The 14,317-nt window shown below is 33.6% G+C and overlaps 1 pseudogene across 1 annotated transcript in view; it reads left to right on the top strand.

Annotated features, from left to right (window-relative positions):
• The window catches only part of LOC143255974 (ubiquitin-conjugating enzyme E2-24 kDa-like), a 30,081-nt pseudogene that overhangs the window by 12,331 nt on the left and 3,433 nt on the right, over window positions 1–14,317 (top strand). Inside the window, exons 4-5 of the transcript XR_013030946.1 lie at window positions 8,388–8,514; window positions 9,915–10,062. The product of XR_013030946.1 is annotated as a ubiquitin-conjugating enzyme E2-24 kDa-like (transcript). The remainder of the gene's footprint in view (window positions 1–8,387; window positions 8,515–9,914; window positions 10,063–14,317) is intronic.

The following is a 14,317-nucleotide window of genomic DNA, read 5'->3' as shown; positions in this document are numbered from 1 at the left end:
TGTTTTAAGTATAACTGAATCATGTTTTGTGTTTCTGAGTTTCCGTCAGGATTCTGGATGCACCATGTTAGAAAATATATTTGTACCTTCCTTTACAAGCTAGTGGGACCAAACTTGGCACAGTTCAAGTGGGAATTTTAAATATATTTCTGGCGTGGGGGAAAATGGGTGGAGACCCTACTGTAAGTAGCCATAAAAGTATATGAGGATAGTAGAAAAGTTTATTATTACATTGGGACCTCTGTGAATTATGAGTAATTTATGATAGTTCATTATATGGATTATCACAAATTGGTTTACTAACATTAGAGAGTTAACACAGAAAAACTGAAAAAAACGATGCGACTGCATATTTGTTTCATTATCTGTAAAGTGGGCCTAGAGAAACTGTAACAAATGTTTGGTTCTCAGTATTTAGAGTGAATTTCAAGAGACTACTAAATTAATTATCATAGCTTTAAATTATTAGGCTTAGAGTAAACCCAAAGTAAACAGTATTAAATGGATGATCATCTCTGGTTTAGAAACTGTAAAGCGAACTTTGAGAAACTACTAAATTATTTTATCACAAGTTTGGTTTACAAGCTAGAGAATACAATGTTTACAAGTAATTATACTTTGAATCAGAAAATAAGCTAAATAAGTAAATAATGTTGTTCAAATAATTACAATTTTGAACAGTTGGCTGTCATAATATTTTATATTGGAGTACGTGTGTATTTCATGTGTCTGCCATGACCTTGTTGCATTTGCAAAGTTATTTGCATATCTTTCTAGTATTTTTGTTGTATATTACAAAGTCTTGTATGTGTACCCATGAATTGTACCTCTTGTTTTAAGTTTTAGTTCTGTGGAAATTTCCTTGTTGATTAGTTGTATAATATTTAGTCTATTGTGAATGTTGGGTTTACCGTGCGTGAATGTTGCTACGTTTATGTAACTGATATCGACTGATAAATACAGAAGGCTGAAGATGCTTTAAGACATTTTAGAGTTATATTTTTGTTTGTTATTAAAGTTATAATTAATGTGTCATTATATTTAACTAATGTGCTAGTTTAGATTGCGTGTTGTACGTATAATGACTCTAGCATCGAGTAGGCTCTTTTGGCAGATCTTCCACAAATAAACACACAACACAAGCTGTTAAAGTTTATGACTTTCTTTTACTTTGTCCGTTAATTATGTAAGAAGAATGGATCTTTCACCTCCTTCAAGTGGTTGTGACGTTAATTTCCATAATTTTTGTAAATGTGTTCTTTTGATGCTCAAAAGTTAAGAATGAATAGTTTGTTCTATGGAAATTATATACTACACATGAAGTCATAAAACGTAAGTGTTGAAAGCGTGCATCAATCCATTTGAAAACTGTTTACAAGAACCTTTCACATTTTTATCATAAATGCTTGTTTATATTCACTAACAAAAAGAAGTGTTTGAGAATGTCAGTGAAACTGCTCTGTTAACTGAAGTGTTATCAGAAATCTAGTTGTGTTGGTGACAGTAATATTTTATTTCTTGTTTTTCATTGGAGCGTGACAGTGTCGGTTAATGATGATTATTGACAAGTTTCATTATTTCCAGAACAATTACACTAAAAATGCAATTTAAATCTTTTTTAGTAACTTCCTAAGTGGAATTTTTTGTGAAGGTATTTGTTTTTGCACTAAAAATAATACTAAACATCAAATGTATTCTAATAAAATTAAATACTAATAAACCTGTATAATTTTATCATGACATATTTCTGGTGATTGAAGACACGTAATAAAGTGGACTTTTTTGTTTTTCAGGCTGGTGTATTGCCCGCTGGTTTAGATACATTTAATAACTTCACCACAGAGACTATAGCATAAAGAAAATTGTAAATTTACTTTGTCCTTAGGTCTGGCATGACCCTATCTAGGGAATTTTGATAGTTTTGTGTACTTATGTCTACCTTGTTCCTGTATTTTCTTTGGCATTAATGTTCCTATATCATCCTTATTGTTTCTTTTTTTATTATTATTACTTGTAACTTTTGGCATGTGGTAAAAGCCCATGGGCTGGGATAGTGCAATAATTTGTACTCTTTTAGTGAGAAACATGACATGTATGATCTCTGACATGAGTCACTAAAATCTGTGAGATACCGAACTGAGATGGTGCTTTACCCAACTATGAAGACAAGTTTTTCAGCCCTTATCCACAACAAGCCCCCTTATCCTGCTACACCAACTAACAAAACACAACATTGTCAGTTTCTCTTGTGTAACAGGTGAACTGGAATTTTGTGAAAAACAACAAAGAACACTCCCTCTGCATTGGTGACCAGAGTGAAGCAGAAAATTGTAAGCTGTATGGTTATGTTGAGAGGGTTATGGTGCCTCTAAATCTAAAGTAATATTCTTTCTTGTGCTGCAGCCCCTATCTAAGTATTGTGCTTTCTTACCATACCCTATGTTGATATAACTGAAATATGAAACGTCATTTTTCTTCCCCATGAATCAGGTTATTGTTACCCAAGTAATTAATTGTGCTACATTTTGCTATTTATTTTTCATTTTGTAACTAGCATCACTGCTACTCTACAGTTTCTTGAACACTTATGGTTAATGGCTGAAGAACTTAATAATAATAATAATAAAAAAAAAAGCATACATTAAGAAAATTTTTACTGTATAGGTTAGGAAAATAAACACTTTTTATTGTTCTCTTCCTTCAACTGAAGACAGAACTAGGATAAACATGACAGAGATGAGTTAGTGATCATATTTTTATTGAGAAGCCTGTATATTTTGTTACTCTAAGCAGATGCCAACTTTGCCAATAAATCTGTCCTTCTTTGTGTCAGGAAAGTACAAGTTAGTGGGGATATGAAAATTTGATTGTGGTGATTGGTTGTGATTGCTGTGTGTGTGTTTTTGTTGATTGGTTGTGATTGCTGTGTGTGCGTGTTTGTTGATTGGTTGTGATTGCTGTGTGTGTCTGCTGCATTCAGAAACTTGTCTTTGGCTGAACTTATTTGTGTTTCATGTATCAATAAATCACACGAGCCTCTTCAGAAATGATCAGATGAGAATTCAGGGACAATGATGATGAGAGGTCTGATCTTGACCCAGATGATGATGAAGATGTGAAAACACATAATTAGCAATCTATGAGGAAATGCTACTAGGCTTCTTCATTGTTATGGCTGGGATCAACTGTCTAACCAGCAGTTAAGATAGTATTGAGGTAGCTACATAAACCATAAATAAAAAGGAGTTGAGACAGTTAATTTTTGAGTTAAATGAGTTGTTGAGTATTAAATAATGCGAAGTACCATGTTCAGCTCAGCTTTTGTACTAGTGTTCACTTAAACATTGTGGAGAATATCTCTAAACTGCTGCATAAACAGCTCAGATTTTCATTCAAGAACATGACTAGCAGTGAAAAAAAATGTTAACTGAAGTTACTGTTACAATTAGGTCTATGCATTTGTTTGTGCATGGGGGAATGGTCATTATTGTTTTTCACATCATTGTGTATAGGTGTGTGTGTGTGTGTGCACACTCCCGTGTTTTTTCCTTAGATCATTTTACTCTCATACAAAGACATACTTTTGAACATACACAAATATTTCAAGTATGTGGACAGGAGAAGGAAGTACTCACACTGTAAAATATAAAACAACTAACTAGTATAAAGGAAAGATAGTGGAATCAACTTACCATTTATAAGAAGAGTTTCATGGTAAGAGAACTCTAGTTGTCATTAATGTTTTAGCTGTTTCTTTCCAGTCACACAAGATAAATCATGGAGCAGGAATAACAACAATAAAATAACATGGTATATTGTGTGTTTGTGTGTGCATGTGCAACCAGTATATTGTGTGTATGTGTGTGCAACCTAAAGCAGCAGCAAGAGATCAATAGATGTATATATTTCAAATAAATGAACATAAACACTGATCTTAAAGAAACAAGGAAGAAAAGATGGAATCTACTCATTATCTAAGAGAGTTCAGTAGGTGTCCTTGCATTGGTGGGTGTGATATTTTGATTTGTTCATAAGTTGTCTCACACTTGATAGCGCAGCTGCAAGTCTGAGGATTTATATTATAATGCTATGAGTCACATTTTGATACCTGTGGTGGGAAGAGCACATGTAGCACATTGTGTAGCTTTGTGCTTATCAACAAACAAAATTAAATCTTCCATTGCCCTAAAAAAAAGTGACTCATTGTGTTATATTTTTAAAAATACCCTGTAGCAAATGTTTTAAAATCAAATGAGGCAAAAATTTGAGTTTTAGGGAAGATTTTTTTTCCCTAATAAACAAGAAAATGGAGTTTTGTTTGGGAAGCATCTGTCTCCTAGCCTTTGATTGGACAATCATTTTTATGGTTACAGCATCTAAAACAAGCAAATAAAATTACACAGCTTGATAAGAAACATTAGTTGCTGAATGCATTTTTATATCAAACTGTTTTAGTTAAGGTCATAACATGTACTTGTATTCTCCCCTTTTACATTTTTTTAATTTTTATCGCCATTATCCGATTTCTCTGCAGTATTCCTAGGAAAGTAAATTATTGGTTATAAACCATCTATTTTGACATTTTTCATTCATTGTAAAATTCATGCTTGTACTTTGAACTGACACATTTAGTTCTTCCTACTTCCAGTGTCAGTAAGGGCTTGACATGGCCAGGTGGTTAAGGCACTTGTCTCATAATCTGAGGGTCACAGGTTTGAATTTCCATCACATCAAACGTTCACCCTTTCAGTCATGGGGGTCATTATAATGTAACTGTCAATCCCACTATTTGTTGGTAAAAGAGTAGCCCAAGAGTTGGCAGTGGGTGGTGATGACTAGCTACCTTCTCTTCACTATTTCAATGCTAAATTAGGGATGGCTATTGAAGATAGCCCTCATGTAGCTTTGTGTGAATTTAAAAAACAAACAGATATTGGCACATTAGTCAGTTTGGTGCCATAAGACAATTTTACCCCAAATCTGCCCTGAACTAGGTTTACTCGTTTCATAAAAGCTTTATTTGTTAACTACATGTTTCAATACTCTTCACTCAATAGAAGTCAAATCTTATTCTGGTGTTCCAGTAATACAACACAAAATTAACAAATTATTTTATCTTTTAAACGTATGTTATTTTTAGTGTATCTGTTAATAATTCATTTAATTCATGGTGTTGGAAATGTGAAGGAATAAAGTGTTCGTCTCTACCTTTTAACATTCAGTCTTTCAAATGTACGTGATAATACAGCAAAACTGTTTGATTCTTGAATCCACCCCCCTACCTTTATGCCATGCATTGTATCCTCTACACCAAACCACCTACTTTGTTTTTGTCTCTTTTTAGTTTTTGAGATTTTTCACTCTGAGTAGAGGTGATGCATTGGTACAATAAGTCTTGAAGAATTATAACATTAAAAAAAATGATACCTGTGGTGAGCATGGCACAGGTAGCCCACTTTGTAATTATGTGCTTAACTAGAAACAAATAAACAATAAGTGAGGGAGGTGTAACTTTAAAAAAAACAAAAAACTTTCTTTTTACAGTGATTTAATTTTAGGGTAGAAATGTTAATGTGAATTGAATCATTTATTATATATGATATTAGACGTTTATTTCAAAACATCTGTTGAAATAAATAGCTGTATAAAATAATTTTATTACTGGCTGAATGTGCAAAAATTTGTGTATTGTTTGTGTGCTTTTGAACAAACAAACTTACAGCAGCTGTAGACAAACTTTGAAATATTAAGAGTAATAATCTCACGTGGAGGTCACAGGTCACCGAAGTGTTGAACTGATGCAACGCCTTTTTTGTGCAAATCATAATAGCGCTTAAAATAACTCCAAAGAAAAACGCATTACTTGGTTATTATGATCCGATTGCATGTAACTACCTGTTTGTTTTTCTTTATCTATTGCTTTAAGAACCCTAAATAACCTTGATATATTAATGTTTTTGTTGTTTTTTTTGTAATTGTCACTTCATGTTTAGACATACACCAGTTTCAAAATATTCTAAAGCTATGAGAAATGCTCACTTTTAACTTACTTTTCAGAAAGCTATTGGGTAGTTCTTAACTGTACTAAAATTTGATCTAAATATTTGAAAGATAAAAAAACACAAATAGCATTTTTTAATATCTTTTATGGTTCAAACTTTCTAACAACTTTTGTCCTGGTGCATTTCTGTTTTTGAAGATGATAGCTTGCAACATGTGTATGGAATTTCTGTAAGATGTTTATATCAGTTTCACACATTGTGTTGTGTACGTTTGAACAATATTTTCTTTAAATTCCTGAACATCTGTATACTTTACGATGAATATCTACGTAAATCAAATGTTACAATAGATCTTGAAGTGTCTTCAGTTTTTAACTATCGTTCATATTGTTTTAAATGAAATACTGTGAAAACATTAAATGTCAGTCAAGAACTGGCAAAGTGGTATTTGTACATCCATTAGGTGTAGGTCGGATATGGTGTAGTGGTAGGTAGGGCACATAGCTTCCAGTGTGAGGGTCGTGGGTTTAAATGCCATACCAAAGACACCTGCCCTTTCAGGCGTGAGGTCTTTTTAATGTGACTGTAATCTCAATGTACAATTGTTGGTAAAGAGTAGCCCAAAATGGGTGATGTTGGTTAGTTACCTTCCTTTCAACCTGTCGCTTCAAAATTAGGGATGGCTTGTGCAGACAGACTTACAGCAGTTTTGTGCGAAATTTAAAACGAACCATTATGTATACCACTGTGACTACCTATGATGTAGATAGACCTCTAGTGGGTGAGTTGGTAGCTAAAGTAAAATTTAAAAATTATATAGACTTCGATATGACAAACAATTTTTTTTTCAGCTTTTATATGCAACACTGGTAAACAGAGTACTTATTTTAAGACTACAAATTAAATCGTATTATATTTGAAACCAATGAGTCAACAGGTAATTGTTTTGCTTCTAGAAACAGCATATAAATTAAAGAGTTTTAAAATTAACAGGTAACAGATGAAAATGTGTAAAACTTAAGTATAATCAAAGGATGTTAATGTCAAGAAATATTACAAATAAGGTAGGGATGAGTACACAATGTCCTTACATACATAACCAGTAACTACTAAGCCAATCTAATTACAGGCTTATGGTTATTAACTGCTGTAAGACTGTATAACACTAGTTGAAATGCTTTTATTTAAACCTGAATTCAAACAACTAAAACCTGAAATTAAACATTTAATTGTAGATAAAATTTATTCTTAGAAAGATTTGGCCACTTGTGTAGTAGTTTGTTTTTTTGTGTATGCATGTCTACCTTGTTTCTGTACCTTTTTAGTATTGTCATTTCTACATCGTACTGATTTTTGCAAAAAGTTTTAAGCGTTTCCTTTAAAAAACAAATTAATTTCATTGAAGTTGGTTGATAAGTGAAAATTTGTTTTATTTTTATAATTCAGTATATTAATTTTGTCAGTTTTTTATTTTGCTTGTAGAATGACCTCAGACATTGATATTATTACATACAGTTGGCTACAATAGATTATTGATCATTTGTGGACAAAATCTTGACTTATTGTAACTTAATGTTGAAGAAAATAGATTAAGAAAATAACATGAAAAATATGTAGCTGTATCATCCCTGTATTTACGTTTGTATTCTTTTACTTCATACTTAATATAGGGGTTGGATTCCTAAAGATGTTGATTGTATAGTGTACAAAGCATTGATTATTGTAAATATTATAGTTATCTAATGGTCATCTGTTATTGAATGGTAATTCCTGTTTCACTCTCTGTAAATTACCACTAGGTTTTTGTAAAAAAAACTAACTTACCTCAAGAGTTAATGGTAACATTGTTTACACGAAAATTATGATTTTTTTAAAAATTACTACTAATTATTGCTACTAAGTGACGATATCGTGCAGTGTTTCCAGGAAAACAGTGAATTCAGGGTTAAAATGGCGTTACTGATAATATAGTTGTAGTTATTTCGACTGAGATAAGGAGAAGAAAACTGAACAGTTTGGTGGATTGGACACTTTCTGGTTTTGTATCTTAGCAATAGATTTTTTGCTTTGTTTGGGTAAAGAAATAAGTGAAAGTGGGCAACAATCATGTTTTAAGGTAGAACTGTTATTGTTGTTTTTAGCATGAATATTTCCATTTATGCCTATTGAGTACCTTGACCATCCCAACATATAGTCTACTGACTGTGATAACTAATAGGAAGATTTGGTCTAATACTGCATGTTATTAGAATGTTTGTTTTATCATCATTATTCTGAAAGAAGATTATTGGCTAAATGTACCTGTTATGTGGCTGTTAATCAAAATCAGTAATAGTCTTAAGTGTTATGAAGTTACTCTGTTAATTAGTACTTTCCTCCTTTAAGCGCTGGACCTAAAGAAGATAACTTGTACGAATGGGTGTCTACTATACTGGCTCTGTGTATGGAGGAGGTGTGTTCTTCCTGGACATTCACTTTTCACCAGAATATCCTTTCAAGCCTCCGAAGGTAAGTCGCCATATTTCTAATGCACTCCCTCTTGTGTAGTTATACGAAAGTAAAGGATAATTGGAATTTATAATATTCCATTTATGACTAGGTAAAACTTCTGCTATGAAATAATGCCAATAACACCACACTATTTCGTTGTTACGTATTTTATGATCAGTCAAGTGTTTTGAAATACAAGTAACTTGTCAACCTGTGCTATATGTAGTGATCTCACTTGTGAAGTAAGTTGCAGTGTTTAATCTGTTTTAGTTTGTTTATGAACCATGACTGTATTTCAAAGAATACATTTAGGAATTAGTCATACGGAAAGCTATTTTAAACTGTCTACAAGTGTCTGAAAGTACCATTAGCAGAACGTGGAACCTTTTCCCCACTAACAGTGCATTTACTCTAACCTCTTGACAAGGCAGATTGTCATTCACAGAACAAGCAAATGGCTGTTATATGTCGATTGTGGTCGTAGGATACCTGCTCCCGAGACTGAATCAATGTTCAAAGTTGCAAAAACAGATCTTTTTAATGCTCATAAAGTTAGAAAGAGACTTAATTGGGTATAAAAACACGTCTTCTAAAGGATAATTGGAAGTGTAAGATATTAATCATTTGCATTTCAGCTTGTGCAACATATTTTCGTAATGTTTACCTTATCATAGCTAAAGAACTACGAACTCCAGTTATCCTTGAAACGTGTAATTCATTGCATGGTCTCCACTTTATTTTATTTATTAGTTTATTCAGTCTCACTAATTAAGAAAATCATTAATTTGGCTTTACATAAATACATTGTGTACAGTAACAAGGTAATCAAATGGGGAAAGTTATGTTGTGTGTGTGATGGATACATGGAAGTAATAACTCATTGTAGCTTGGTGTATCCAGCTTATTTATTTCATTATTAAACGGAAGGACTGAGGATGGTTGTGGACTATTCCTATCTTTATTATACAGCCACCTACCACAAATAAGCACGTAAATGTTTCCCAGAGGTGTAGGAGCAGGTTTTCAAGGTCACTTGAGCTTCATCTGGAATAGCATTTAGCAATCCTGACCCCTTTCAGTGTGCCATGTTTGAGACTATGTTTAAATGCCTACTCACATAGCTAATAAGGGCAAATTTGGCACATGTCATCTGGTACCACGGGAATATGAATATTCTTAAGGTTTGTTTTTATTTCGGCAACAAACTCACCTCGGAGTAATTGTAGAAGGGGGTAATGAGGGAACTAGCAAGAGTAATTGATGATTTTGTGTTCAAGCTTACGTTTTGTGAAAAATGCCTTGAATTAACCCAGTACCATTAAAGAGGACAATGATATATTTTATTTTTAAAAACTGTAACCTTTGTCCAATGTAACTTCAGCAAAATAAAGAAAACCATTTTCTTCATTTGCCACAGGTAACCTTTTCGAACAAGAATCTATCACTGTAACATTAACAGTCAAGGGGTTATTTGTCTAGATATCTTGAAGGATAATTGGAGCCCTGCCTTGACTATATCAAAAGTTCTTCTTTCTATATGTTCCTTGCTCACAGACTGTAATCCAGGCAAGGACTGGTATTCTAAGTGTCATGATTTCTTATTAATGTTTGAACATAGATTAGATCTGTATCAATTTGTGGACAGGTTCATTTGAAAGTTAACAAGATAGTTTAATTTCAAAAATAAAGTAACCTCAGTGATAATACAGACCAGAAGTGATGCAATGAATCACACTTCTGTGTATACAAAGTTTGGTTTTGATGACCTTTTAGTTTTTAATTGTAGAGCCACTTGTGCGGGACACGCACAAACGCACGCACTGCGTATTATCAAAATAACAATTGCAGTGGTACAAACAGTGAAACAATACACCACCGAGCTGGCTGTTTATGCTGGTAGTGTTACAAGGGGAGCCTCGATGCAACAGCACATTTCTTGCACGTTTGTGTAAAACGTGTATTATGCACACATACTCATTTTGCATGTAACATATGCAAACAAGACTTGGGTGAAAGTCACAGAGTAAATCGAGCTCGGCTACAAGCAGTGAAAATAGAAAGTTTCGCCAAATGGGTCTCCACACTATTTGACTGCTACAAGCAGTGAAAATAGGAAGTTTGACCAAACGGATCTTGACACTGTATGATTGTTGTTGTTCATGATACTTCGTCACATTGAAGATCAAAATAACAAAATGGCCGTACAGAGGTATCACAACATATATATTTAAAGTATCTGATAAACGAAATCTCATGAGGTAGTTAGAAAGTGTGTTCCTGAGGCAAGATAAGAAAACTCTCGCATTCAAACTATGGGGTATTGGACAAAAATTTTTCTCCAGGGACACATCTAATAAATGTGTTGAATTAGCGCTTGTTAGAATGGATAAGTTAAATCCAGAACAGTGTGTCACACTTTCCATGACATCCAGAATATTAGATTTGTGCCAGAGGTAATTTTTAATGTGAACACCTTTTGAAGAAAAGGTAGCCTATAGCACGCTTACAGTTTCTAATGTTACACACTTGTTCATACCAGTCAGTACTGTAGATCGAAAGAAAGATATCGAATCGAGGTAATTGAGCACATTCTCAAAGCATCTGATACCAAGTCACTATTACCCTGGTTAAACAATCTAATAAGTAACTTATACCATATAAACTTTCTTAAACAGAGCATTTTTGTGACAAGTGATTTTATGATATTGTGGTATAGTATAACTGAGTATATGCAAAAATGTTCCGTTTTTTAAAATGTTTTACACAATTCTTCTTGGCTCAGCATGGCCTGGTGGGTTCAGGCATTTGACTCATACTCAGAGGGTTGTGGGTTCGAATCCCCATCACACCAAAACATGCTCACCCTTTCAGCCATGTGGGTGTTATAATGTGACTGTCAATCCTGCTATTCATTGGTGAAAGAGTAGCCCAAGAGTTGGCAGTGGGTGGTGATGACTAGCTGCTTTCCCTCTAGTCTTACACTGCAAAATTAGGGACGGCTAGCACAGATAGTCCTCGTGTAGCTTTGCGAGAAATTCAAAACAGTTTTTTCAGATAATTGTGGTAGAATAGATTGAAGTTGAAGTTAAATTTTGTGCAAAGCTACATGATGACTCTCAGCACTAGTTGTCCTTAATTTTGAAGTAGTAGACTAGAAAATAGGCAAATAGTCAACACCACTCACTGTTAACTGTTGAAATACTCTTTTAACCATAGATATTAGGATTGACCAAAACATTATATTACCTTCATGGCTGAAAATAAGCATATTCAGTGACATGATTCAAACTTGTGATTTGTAGGTTGTGAGTTGAGCATCATAACCACCAGGTCTTGCTAGGATTAAAAATCCAGTAAGTTCACATTTTAATAAATTGAATTCTTTACTATTATTACTGTGTAAATGTTCCCATATTTCAATAAAACAAGAATGAATAAATGTAAGAAGTAAAATGAACAGAGGCATATTTCAGTTTTTTATTTTCACTAAAATAGAAAACAATACAAAAAACATGTTACTTATTGTACAGATATTGTAATTAAATACAGTTTTCAATGGATATAAACACTATTTATTCGTGTGTAGTAAAAAATGGGCCACACATTTTTTTCTTTACTGAAATATTCATTGTATACGTTATACAACTTGTAAACAAGTCGGTTGTAGTAAGTAAGTAAAACACCCTGATGCCAGCCAGACCTGTGGTCTGATAAGTATTCAGATTGCTGGATTTATACCAAAAAGTAGAGGGAGTTTTGAAAGTGTCATCAATCCAAAGTAGAATTTAGTTGGAAGCAGGTCAGTTTCTCTAATAAACTGTTGCACATTTAAAAATGATGTACAGGAGTCTGTTTTGTCTCAACTTGTGCCAGGACTGCAACATACAATTCAGTGGCACTGTGCTAACTTGCTGGCAGATAATTCACTGAGTACAAACTGCTGTTTGTTGTGGCAATTACATAGGATGCAAATATGAGGAAATAACGTTTAGGATCTTGAAAATAAATGGTTATTTTGTTTTATCAACTCGTAATGTATATTTGTCTATTACAATAGACTTAAATTACGCATACTGCAACAGATTTTCTGAGACTAGTGGTGAAACTGCTGTTGCATATGTTGTTTAACGAGCTGAAGAGGGTTTTTATCATTGTTACCTGTGGGTTGTGCCATTACATACATATATGATAATAACAAAAATAGTTTGCTACACAATGTTCTATCTGTGCTCTACTTCACACGGTTATCGAAACCTGGTGTTGCAGTGCAAGTCCGCAGACATACAGCTGTGTCATTGGGGTAGGGAGACTTTAGTGCCTTGACAATAACAAAACTTAACAGAATGCTAACTAATTCAAAAATTGCTGTTCTGACATAATTAAAATACCTAAGGATTAATACAAATGGTGGGTGGTGGCCATTTTGGATTTTCATGTAATACATAGAAACATTTGTGCCATATTTGATACTTGTAGTTGCCCAGTAATGGTAAATTCATTAAGCCATCCGACTATTTGACATTTAGAATATTTGATTACATTTTTAATCAAGAAGAATTTAAAAAGTTTTATAAAATAATAGGTTTGTTTATATTTAATCAACATAGTGAAACTAAGTCACAGCCTGTGACTTAAACTGTTATATATTTTCAAAGGTTACAGGCTCCTTGTTACCCAGTTTGGTTAAAATTTGAAACTGTAGAATGAACAAAGTTCACAGAATTTTTTGAGTTCCTGGGGCATGGACCCCTGGGTGAGGAACCAGTGGTTGTGACTTGAGCTTAGAGATGTAATAATAATGAAAATAATAATAGTAAATACTTATTAACCATTCTTAGCATGTGCTCACTCAGTAGCTAGTGACTTCCTACACTTTATAATTTAATCTAGTTCAAGTTTTGTGTAAAACAGATCATCAGCCCCAGGTTGATGGACCACAGTTCTAGTTTTTGGACAACATATTGTTTTGTATAAAAAGCTTGAGAGAAAAAATTCATGTATCTGGACAAATCCACACATTAAGCCACTACATGAAATGTACACCACTGTAGGAAGTTGGTGTTCATATTATATTGCTTGGAGCCCTGACAGGTGGATGTTGCCTTAATATACTCTGCATTATGGTGGTTACTGAGGGTGTAATTAGCATGCCAGTCTGGTTCCACACCATCGATCAAGTAATTAAGTTACAAAGGCAACTAGTGTTTTAACCCAATGTGATATGGAGTTCACGGTGAAAACGTCACTTCCTAAATCTACGGTAAAAGCTAGGGAGAGTGGACAACTTTTTTTAAAACTTGAACATGTCCTTGTGTGGTGTTGAAAATTTTAGTGCAGTGAAGAGTGTTTTCTTAATAGGCAAAATATATAATCAGTTGTTTGTTTCATCGGTTGACAGACATAATTTGTAGATTATAAAAACACATCACTAATATTGGGATCCTTTCTCTCAGTATACTAATCTTCTTCCAACATTCCAGGTTTTAACTGGTTAACTATTAAACTATTGAAGCCTAAATTACATAATCAGCTTTACTGGTCCCTGGCAGGAGAATATCACATTATCAGCTTGACTGGATTCTGTCTGAAAAAAATCACATTATCAGCTTGACTGGACCCTTTATTAGGGGAAACCACGTTATCAGCCTGACTGGACCCTTCATTGGGGGAAATCACGTTATCAGCCTGACTGGATGTACAGAGCCCTCGTGTAGCTTTGCGCAAAATTCCAAAAAACAAACAGTTTCACTGGGCCCTGTCTGGAGAAAATCGTTGTGGTTGTTTTATTGTCCTTTATAATGCAGGTAATCATGTGCGTATTCTGA

The sequence above is a fragment of the Tachypleus tridentatus genome, chromosome 7 (assembly GCF_004210375.1).
Source record: "Tachypleus tridentatus isolate NWPU-2018 chromosome 7, ASM421037v1, whole genome shotgun sequence".
Lineage (NCBI taxonomy): Eukaryota > Metazoa > Arthropoda > Merostomata > Xiphosura > Limulidae > Tachypleus > Tachypleus tridentatus.
This window is presented reverse-complemented; position numbering and strand designations above follow the sequence as displayed.